The sequence below is a fragment of the Micromys minutus genome, assembly GCF_963924665.1.
Source record: "Micromys minutus genome assembly, chromosome: 11".
In the NCBI taxonomy this organism is placed as follows: domain Eukaryota; kingdom Metazoa; phylum Chordata; class Mammalia; order Rodentia; family Muridae; genus Micromys; species Micromys minutus.
The window spans coordinates 40,157,405-40,168,920 of NC_137980.1; positions in this window are offsets into that span (position 1 = coordinate 40,157,405).

Sequence of the window (11,516 nt, forward strand, 5' to 3'; positions counted from 1 at the left end):
CCTCTCCAGATAGATACCCCATGCCCAGGGTTCAGCTTGAACTTGAAAAGTGTGGCTTTCTCCCCTAGCAGCTGCACTGGGCTTTCCCTCCACCGACCCTTTGCATAGACTTGAGAATTCTCTTTTGAACCCACAATGTCCTCAAGAAGTCGAGCACTAAGCCTCTGTGATTCTAAGTACTTCCTGCTAAACAAGACATTTTTCTGCTGGCCCTTTGCAAACCGGAGCTTCTGGCTGGAGCAATGCCGGCTTCTCTGGGGAAGGGTAATGAGGGTTTGGTGAGTGATTAGTTCGCACTTGTCCTGGATGCAAGCCATGTTTTGCACATGAGGGAATCCGGCCCTTCCTCAGAGATCTCAAAGTTTTACCCAAGTGCCTTCCTGTAATTGTAGTCTGTAGTTCAGCTGCATTGTCCACAGGGTGACAAAGGGTTAACTCATTTCCCATTAGTCTTCTAACCATGTCAGGGAAGGGGTTCCTGGTAGCTCAGACTCCTATACCTTTCTGTGTGCTTGTGCGTTAGTGCGTGTGTGCGTGTGTGTGTGTGTGTGTGTGTGTGTGTGTGTGTGTGTGTGTATGTGTGAGTGTGTGAGTGTGTGTGTGTGCATGTGTGTGTGTATGTGTGTGAGTGTGTGTGTGTGTGTGCGTGTGTGTGAGTGTGTGTGTGTATGTGTGTGAGTGTGTGTGTGTATGTGTGTGTATACGCACATGTGTATAATGTTCTTCCCCTTACTGAGATTACTGTCTTAGCCGAGTAATCTCAGAAACTTGCTCATAAACAAATATCTCAAAGAGCCAAGGAAGAATAGCAGCACTTGTGACCAAACAGGCCAGAGAAAGTGTGTGAGCGGCAGACAGTGATCAAGGTTTGGTCAGTTACAGAGTCTGGGCAGAGACTTGGCCAGGTATGATTGCTAATCGATCATTTCCAGGCTGGGAAGACACAGTCTGACCTGAGCCGATGAGAGAAGATGACGGAGCAGTGAAAATGAATGTACCGTATGTGGGTCGGAGGCGTGGAAGTGTGTCCTTGCTGCATCCGTGGTGACCTTAGGGTGGCACCCCGACAGTTCCGTATTGCTGAACATGGCGCTTTCAAAGTCCACAGGTCTTCCTCACTGTGCAGAGGCACAGCTGTTGGGAAGTATATCTATCCTCCCAGATTAGTATGGTATTAAATTTTATTTTCTTACTTGTATTTCGAGGCTTTTTATCCCCCTGTTGGAGTTAGAACATATTTATAAATGGTCAGATGTCTTTTTAAGGGTCTTTTTTTTTTTTTTTAAACATCTATATCTTCATTTTCTGTAAGAGAAATGGTATATTCTTGATCTTTTTTTTTTTTTTTTTTTTCATTCTGGGAAACAAATCCAAAGACTCACCTTGGGATGGAATGGCAGGGGACTTGGTAGGTGGTTTTGATTTAAAGCCAAAGAACTCTATCTCTCCAAGGACAAGCTCCTCCAGGCAAACTGATGTTGACAAAGCCAACCACATGGAGTCCTCACAGGTGGCCGCAGCATAGCACCCAAAGAACGACCACCTTTTCCCCAGCACAGCACAGCCACGGACGAAGTGAGCTGGCTCCTCCATCACCAGTGGCCATGGTCAGCCGTTGGTGGTACTGTCATACGGAGAGTCCGGGAGCCAAAGTGTTTTTAATTAGCACTCGGAACCTAAGGGAGGCCGAGTTGGCTTATCTTCGCACCACAGTGCTCAGCATTGACAGACCACTGGGTGGGGGAAGGGGGAGCTATTTCACAGAGCGGTGGCCAGGCTAGGTGGCAGGGAAGCCTAGAGGAACCTGACACACCCTCACCACTGGTGTCTCCAAGCTTGGGTATCAACCTTCATGGACCCAAACCAGCCAGCTGTAGGGCTGAGGATGTCCCTCCAGTCCAGCCAGCTCCTTTAAATAAGATGCGGTCACCTTCACCCTCGACCAGCTTACCCCAGATCGACATACAGCCACCATTGGCCACCATCGTTGTCTCAATCCAGTTTGTTTACAGCTAACTCGAATGATGGGCTAAGAGTGGTGCTTCTGGGAGCAGGCCCCCTTGGAGATCACAGTAAAGACCTGGGAACTGGAATCAGAGGGTTAATGCCGTAATGCAGCCCCCGGGGCAGATGGGACTAAATGTCCCTGTCCTCTCAGGCTTTTGGTGGACTCGGGGCAGACGGTGCTGCTGCCATTTGAGTCAGAGCCCCAGCATTCTGGCTGGCCAGAGATTGTGTGGAGCATCCTAGACATCAGAGGACCCCTGTCCCCCCTGTCATTCGTCAACCCTCGCAGGAGTCTCACAATCCTCCAATTCCGGGAGGTTGCCCCAGTGGGGTCTGAAGGCTGGGGTTTGGAAAAATCCCAATTGTCTGAGGAGTCGGAATATATCACATTCCTATGCAAAATGATCTTAATCTCCAGTTTCGTGCAGTTTATTTTTGCTATATGTAAAGTATTTTTATACGGCTTATATGATGACAGCTTACCAATAAACAGTTGAGAGCAGCTTTAACCTGGGTGTGTCTGCGTCTCTGGGAGGTAGGTTAGAGCGGCCTCAGAGGTGGGGCTCACACAGCAAAGAATGTTTTAGCGTGTGCACATAAAGTATGAATGCAGGAGGGATCTGCTGGCCCCGTGTTGTAAGAACACTGGCTCAGGAAGGCTTGCCCAAGTGAGAGTCACAAGTTCAACTAAGATCTGCCCCATCCTCCTTATCTCCATCCCTCCATCCTCCATCCTCACCATTCTCCTTATCCCCCATTTTCCCTATCCCTCATCCTCCCCTTCCCCCATCCTCCCCATCCTCCTTATCTCCATCCCTCCATCCTCCTTATCCTCCCATCCTCCTCATGATCCCATCCTCTTTATCCCCCATCCCCCTATCCTTCCCATCCTTCCCATCCCCCCATCCAGGCTCTGCTATGCTCTACTCCTTGTCCTCTTATTAGGGTCACAGGCAGGAACAAATTTATGAGTCAGCCTTGGGCCAACTTCCAGAAAGTCCCTGGGTACCTAAAGTCATTTGGAAACAGTCGGATGAGGGATGGGGGCTTTTGGTTTGACTGGAGGAGAGGGGCATCATTCATCAAACCTAGAAACATATCTTCCAGAAAGTTCCAGGACTTTCTAGCTGCCTTCCTCCTCAGAATGGCTTTTCTCCTTTTAGAGCTAAAGTGCCCAAGAAAGGTGGAAGGAATTTCTATTTCTTAAAATCTTACTATTATTCAAACATCATCCACACTTGAGAGCTGTGTCTGAAGAAGTCCTGGGGCCTGTGCCTCAGGGGTTGTCTCTACTCAAACATGACCTGCCTTTGGGATGCTCTAGACCCACCTCTACCCCTTCCAATGCCTGCAACCAGCAGGACCAAGTGGACTGGTGTGTTAAGCCCTGACAGGGAGTTGCAGGGTCCGTGTGGCTGCAAACATCTACCCTGAGAGGGCTCAGGCTCCTCCAGTGACTTAGGTCAGAATCCCTCAAGGAGTCCCACCAACCTAGAGGGTCCAGATTCCAGAAGTTTTCTGGTGAGCAAATGGCTCCCTGTAGCTGGTGTGGATGCCACTAACACATGCTATCCAGAATGAATGACATGGCTTGAATGGGTAAGAAGCTCCCCCCTTCCACCGACCCAGCGCCTGACCAGCAGCGCACACCCCAAGCCGGCTGTACCAACATTTACTGTAACGGTGTCTTTCCCCCACTCCTGAAGTCCTTCCGTGACCTCCCTTAAGGTCAGCATTAGCAGCCTAGGACAGGGACAAGACTACAGCCACTCAAAGTAGATGTCTTCTACATCTCTGTGCAAGCTTTACCTGGTAAACATACATTTGACCCATTCCTCAGTTTCCCTGATTGTTCGCAAGATGCAAACAATAGTTGCCACTTTCCAAGTATCAGAACTCTGGTAGATACTGGCTTGTGTTTGTTTGGGCTTCCTGCAGCTTCACTAAACAGACTTTGGGGTTCATCACTGAGCCTTGAGCTCCTTCAGGGAGCTCATTTACCGTGAGATCTGGTAAAACATAATAGAGGTTTGGGTTCGTTTGTTTTTTTAACTACACCATAAGAGCCGGAAATGAGTCTATTCACTCTTCAAGACTCCAGGGCTGTAGAAGGAGCACCCCTGGGGTGACAGCAGTCTGAAGAGGTCCCTTGCTAGGGAGGCATAACCCTGGGTTGGTGACAAGTGGGGGCTTCGGAAGGCTTCAGGAGAAAGTAGGACAGTTACTGGCGCAGCCTCTTTGGGGTCGATCTCAAACAGCAAGAAGATGGAACCACAAGAGTTATTAGTAAAACGGAAGTGAAGACCACAGTCATGAGGAGGTAGAGGGGACTGAAACCCCCATGACGTGTTGTGGTACAAACATGAAGTTTGGACCAAACTTTCACTCTCTCTGAGCCTACCTGCTCCACCTCCTGGTAGCACCCAGAAGTGGGGTTGTGTGTACATGGCCCAACCTAGAGGTACAGCCAAGGAAACTGCCCTGGCCCAGCTTCTTTGAGAATTCCTTTTGGCTGCAGATTCCATACTCAAACATTGCACAGTGCACCGGGACAATCAAATGTACTACAGGGGTCACACTACGGCAAACACCAACCTCTATGGCAAATTTGGCAAGGTCCCTCGAGCGCCCCACCAGGAGCAATGTAGACCCACAAGATTCTGTTTCAGGGCCTTTGCTCTTAGTGGCACAAGGCTACCTAAGGCTAGGCTTCCCAGGACTGTACAGACCCCTTTAGAAGATTCCAGATGTGGATACATCTGCATGACTTCACTGTACCAGTCACAGGGCCTTTCTGGTTAGCATGCCTGAGATTCCCTTCCCTTCACCACCAGCCTGCAGCAACACCATCCAAACAGTTGCTTAAGGAACAATATGGCAGTCATCCTGAGACCCCACAGCACCATTTCCCACTAATCAGCAAGTTCTGCAGCTCTGTCTCTGAAGAGTCTGTCGCCTTCTCCCTCAGTGCCCAGAGACCTCCCCTCATCTGCCTGGATGACAGGGTGGCTCCTCAAGTTTCTCCAACATTTCCCACCCCATCCTGCCCACAGCAGGACCAGGCCAAGTTTCAAGACACCCTGTGGCCCCTTCTGTCTCTAGGCAAAGCACCTCATAGGTCTTAGCATTTAGATCTGGAGCCCAGACAATATGCTCAGCCATCTTCTCTCCTCCCAATCTCCACTCACACAGCTTTCCTCCCTTGCTCTCAGACCATGTCTCCCAGTTCCGGTTCTCCATTCTTAGTACCGGAAGTGCTCGCTTCCTAATTCCAGAAGCGCTCCTGGCTCTACCTCCCCAGCGGCAAGGTACCATGTGAGGCCTGCATGCTGAGTCAGCCATGTGCTGGTATTAGATGTCAGCTTGCTTATTGACTGTTTAGTCTTGTGGATCCCAGGAGAGGAGGGCAGTGCTTGCCTGGGCTCAGGGCTGCCTCTCCAAGCCCAGCACACAGTAGGACATCAGTGCAGCGGGGATAGGGGATGAATAAACAGACATCATAACCAGCTTTGACATGCACAAGAAGCAGACAGCCACAGAAAAATTAATCACTTCCTAATATCTAACCCATTTTTCAAAACCAGACAATGAAAGGCCTCCAGAGAGGCCTTCCCTTCCCCCCGTGGGGATTGGTGTGTTCATTTCTGGTCACACAGCAGTTGTTTTCTGGCAAGAGCCAGCTAGCTCCCTTCACTGCAGAAAGAAATAGTGACATGACTCCCTTGGGTCCTGAGCTGCCAGGCCCGTCATCTGCTCCCCTGCAGTCACCTGTGGCCCTCCCGCCTGTAAAGCACTCTCGGCTGTAAGCTCAGTGGCTCCTAGGGGACAGGTAAAGGAAGGGAGGGCAGCCAGCTGCTGTTTACTAGACAAATGTGAAACTGGAACTTCCCCAAGGAGGGCAATTGATCAGGTGAGAGATGAGAGATGCGGCCTCTGTGGGTACTCCGCAGCGCCCCCTGCAGGCCGCATGACAACACTGCAGCCTACCCCTCAAACCTCCGGGGCTCCCAGAATCCCAGGCAGGCTCTCAGTTAACAGTTACCCTTCACATACTCCAGTGCTCCCCAGAGCCTCTGACTACCAGAAGGTCTTCTGCACAACCCTGGTCCTTCCTGAGGCCCACCTGCAAGACTAAGTCGGGATGTCCTTAAAGAGCCCAAACTGAGATCTTGGCCGCCATAGCTTCCCAGCACCAAGGCTCAGTCTCACCCCCGTCTCTTTGCGCTTTATCCTTCTCATAGTAGGCTTTCAAGTTCTCCCTCCCCTTCTTTCGTGTGTCTGTGAGACCCCACTGTCCCCACCTTTCCCTTTCTAAAATGCTGCTTCTTGCCTTCTGCCTCCTGCAACCCATGGCAAGAAGACCCCACACTCCCCTCTAACTGAGACCCAGAGGCTCCCCAGCCTACCCCACCCTAATCTTCACCCGCCTCTACAGGCCTTGGAGACAGTCGTAAACAATGTAGTGCTTAAAGTGTCAAAAATTTACAGTTGCGATTCTGGGGATCAGAAGTCTGAAGTGGGGTTCGTGAAGATTCTCAGCAGGCAACCTGGGCAGCCTGGGTCACACAGGGCACACATGGGCAGCCCAAGTACCCTCCCCAAATCACCTGTGATCAGCAATCACACTTGCCATCTCTTGCTGTGGAAGAGCCTGTTTCCAGAACTATGAGGACATCTTTGGGGAGGTCTCTGCCAGCTCAGAAGTGGCCCTGGGGCTCCTGGGGCTCTGGGGATTTGGTTGTCTTCCATTCCTGTCTGAACTGCAGATTGTGATTGTCACCTGAGTACTTTTTTCAGTTCTGCTCTTGCTTAATGCCTGGCGATACCATCATCAGAAGGGTCCCTCCCACACCCAGACTCTGTTTCTCAACTTCCTCTTTTTTAAAAGATTTATTTATTATATACACTGTAGCTGTCTTCAGACACACCGAAGAGAGCATCAGATCCCATGACAGACGGTTGTGAGCCAACATGTGGTTGCTGGGATTTAAACTCAGGACCTCTGGAAGAGCAGCCAGTGCTCTTAACCACTGAGCCATCTCTCCAGCCCCCGAAACTTCCTCTTATCCAGAATGGCTGTGCTCTGAAGATAACATGGGGTCTCTCAATTCGGGGTACACAGTCACCTTGCATCCTTCATAAGATGATACTAGATTTTCTAATGTCAGCAGAAGGTCTGAAGAGGCCAGAGGACCTTCCAACAGGGTCCGAAGTGACATCCCAAGTGCCAGCACTGATGTCACTCAGACTGCCACCTTCAGTGGAACCTCAGCTCTTCACAGTGTTCTCTCTCTGTCATCCAAATCCACACACTCCTGGGACCTGTGATACTCTGACCCCCACAGCTCCTACCTCTGTACTTCCCTGAACTTCTGCTTTTCCCAGCAGAAACTGGGGCTTCAGGGCTGTCATGTGACCCCTTCTGCTGAAGTCTCCCAGTGTGCTGTCCTTCCTGCCTGCACCCCTGGAGGCTACAGAGGAGCATCAAGCTGAGAATGCCTACCCTGTGCTGGAAAACTACAAATACTCCTCTGTGCCCTCTGCTCAGATTCTTCTGGAGGCCCTCCCCTCCCTTTACCTCTCCTCCCCTCCCCTTCTTTCCCCTCCTCTTCCCTTTTCTCTCCTCCCCTCCCCTCTCCTCTCCTCTTATTCCCTTCCCTCCCTGCTCCTCCCCTTCCCTTTCCCTCCCCTTCCCTCCCTGCTCCTCCCATCCTCTTCCCTTTCCCTCCCATCCCCTCCCCTCCCTTGTCCTCCCTTCCTCTCCTCTCCCCTTCACAACCTCAGTCTCCCTCCACCCTCTCCTGATCACCACCTTGTGTCTGCATCCTATAAGGAACAGACTGGAAGCAATCTGCCTGATGAGCTGCCTCCTGCAGCCCCTTCCCAGTGGCTCCCCTCTTCCCCACCCTCTCACCTTCTCAGAAGGCAAACAAGCTTCGGCCTTCAAAAGCAGTGTGTTTGTAACCCCTTAATTGCCTTGTTGCCTCTGTGCAAAGCACCATGGGGGGGGAACATGCCCCCATGCTTCAATTCCTCCTCCGATTGCCTCTGTTCTGTTCTTTTTGGGTTAGTGCCACAGCCCCCATTGGTCTAAAGCTGACTCACAATTTGTAAGGAAGGGTCAAGCTCACCAGTAACATGAATGCACCTGCTGTAGCCCCGCCTCTTGCATTCATAGCCATGACACATGCAGACATCTGCAGTGTCCATCAGCTCCTGGTTTCAGGGACCAAGGTCTGGACATCGCTTGGGCATCAGGGGATGCTACCATGTTCCCAACCGCAAGTCCAGACGCATCTATTTATGCATGCCGCCCCCATGCTAATTATGACCACGTGCCCAGAGCAGGTGTTTGGACATGGCCGTGGGGATCATCTTTGTGCTCAGGTGGCACGGGAGGCACAGAGAAGAGCAGGCACCATGGAAGAAGGAGCCGCAGGGGTGAGAGGTCAGGGAGGGTGCAGCTGCCACCAGGCTCTGCCAGTCACTGAGGCTTATAGACAGCCTGAAGTGAATGCCTTTCTCACTATCCAGGTGGCTCAGGGGACACACCCATCACCACACCGATAGATGAGAGGTGTCACCAAATTAGCTGTGCTTCCTCCTCACCCTGGCCATTCTGGGGAGCATAGAGCCCTTAAAGGGGAGTAGCCTGGGGGTCCCAGACATTCGTAAGGTCTACCTGAGCACAACCAGGGGCTTTCTTTATAACCACAAAAGAACTAGGAGGAGGGTGCTGTGTGTGGAGGCATAGGTCTATCATCCCATCTCCTCAGAGGCAGAGGCAGGAGGATTGGAAATTCAAAGCCAACCTGAGCAACAGAGTGAAGTCAAGACCATCACGGGAGCCGCAGTGAGACTCTATCTGAAAATGAAAAGATGGTGAGGACCGTGCTTGTCAGCTCAGTGGTAGAGAATTTGCCTAGCACATGCTAGGTCCTAGGCTCTGTCCCTGTAACCCCCCTCCCAAGACAGACAGACAGATAGACAGATACGCGCGTGCGCGCGCGCGCGCACGCACACACACACACACACACACACACACACACACACACACACACAATCCAGGGAATGAAGCAGGGGAAACAAATGGGTCAAGGGAATTTGTTTGCGGGAGAGGGTGGGGACAGATGGTCTCAGCACCTGACTCTGGCAGAATACAAGAGTGATCTTGGAAATGGACTTCCTTCCCAGCCCCAAGATGGGGAAATAGCCTCTGTGTCTGTGGGGCTACCTGTATCCCCAAGTGGATTTAACTGTCAGGCCTTATGATCCACAGTGACAGCAAACCTGCTTCCCAGGGAGCTTCCCCACACACCAGCATAAGAGGCGCATCCTTGGGGCTCAGCTACCCAGCATGTGCTGACAGTACCTTTCATGCTAAACTTGAACTTGGAGGCTCTATTCCATGATGAAAAGTGACAAGCCGCCTCTGGAACGCTGGAGGAAGGCCTCTGGTGGAGTCCCGCTGCCCCCTAGAGGAGCTAGCTGGGATGCAAGGGGAGATGTACCTAGCAGCTTCCTAAGACTGTCCTAAGGTTCCAGTCATGGAGATAACTATTCTACTGGCCTGGCTCCCTCCATATCCCAGGGCCCTGCCTCCTGTCCCCAGAGCCACTCCCACTCCCAGGACACTTGGTGAATAAATGGCATTGAGATCAAAGGTGAGACCCAAAAGGGTCATGGAATAGCCTCAGAGGACAAGAAGGTGGCTCACAGGGAATGAAGACTCAGGGTTGCAGATTGTCACTTTCTTCTAGCTTTGTCCTTCTGGTGTGTCTGACATGCTCCAACTTCAGAACCACACCAGACTCTGTTCCCAGCTGACATCCAGCCTCTCTCCGCAGGCCCTCTCCCTAGAGCGAGCATCTCCTTCCCCTGCGCCCCATCCATTACCCTGAAGGCCGTGGATAGCCCCTACCTAGCCCCACACTGGCCTCAGAGACAGGCTTTATTTTCATCTACACGGTGAATTGTTTTCTTTTCTTTCCTCTTTTTAAACAAATAAAAATTTAAACTCGATATTAAAACTTTTAGATTTTCCACTCTGTTTTAAAGAGCTTAGACGCTTTGATCTGCAGGCTCAGGATTGCTCTTGGTGACGGTGAACCACAACTCAGGAGAGACAGGTGGCTCCTTAGATAGAGGCCCAAGGTGTCCAAACAGGCACCGCCCACCTACAGGTGCTCTGTTGTTCCTGCCTACTCCACCTGGGCCCTGTGGGTGGTGGGGTGTGGGGCACTCTGCACATGTCCATGGGACACCTGTGCCCGTGTCTTGTGTGAGCCCCATTCGAGGCACTGGTGCGAAGAATTGGAAAGTGTACCGGACAGACTGTCACCATGGCTACTTCTATCCAGCCCTCAGGATGCAGCCTGCCTGTCATCTCTTCAGAAAGCAGGACTCTGCCCTTCCCAATTAGAAGCCACTCCCACTGCTCCAGCTCCTCTATGCCTTCCCCTGCAGCCCATCTGCTCTGTGTCACCAGGCTTATACATGGGAAATGACAGAAGTCCCATCAGTATGTGAGGACGAATGAGTGAAAATGAATGAATGAATGAATGAATGAAGATAACCAAATGAATGAAGGTGAATGAATGATGACAAATGCATGAATGGATAAACAAAGATAAATGTATGAATGAGTGAGCGTATGAATGAATGAGTGAGTGAATGAATGAATGAGTGAGTGAATGAATGTATGAATGAATGAATGGAGATAAATGAGTAAAGGTGTCTGATGATAAATGCATGAACAGATAAATGAAGATGAATGTATGAGTAGGGATGAGTGAATGAATGAGTGAGTGAATGAATGAGTGAATGAATAAGTAAAGATGAATGAATGAGTGAAGATGAATGAATGAGTGAAAATAAATAAATGAGTGAAGGTATCTGAATGATAATAAATGCATGAACAGATAAATGAATATGAGTGTATGAGTGAATGAAGATGAATGAATGAGTGAATTAATGAGTGAGTGAGTGAATGAATATATGAATGAATGAGTGGTGAGTGAATGTATGAATGAATGAGTGAGTGAATGAATGTATGAATGAATGAGTGAATGAGTGTATGAATGAATGAATGAATGAAGATAAAGGAGTGAAGGGGTCTGAATAATGATAAATGCATGAACAGATAAATGAAGATGGATGTATGAGCAGGGATGAGTGAATGAATGAGTGGATGAATGAGTGAATGAGATGGATGAATGGTTGGATGAGTGGCTGACTGAAGGGGAGTGTCTTCACAGAGAGAATCTTAGGCCTTGTGATGGGTAACACAAAAACAAACACGTGTGTAATCTCCTTCATTCTTGCTGGGGTGCTGGGATATCTGCATATTCATCATCAAATATTTGCATATTCATAATGAGATCTATTGGGAATGGGGCTTATGTCTAAGCCCGAAGTGCAAACATCTTGCACACTTGTGCACCCAACCTGGAGGAAATTTGCACAGTTTTTTTTTTTTTTTTTTTTTTTTTTTTTTTTTTTTTTTTTTT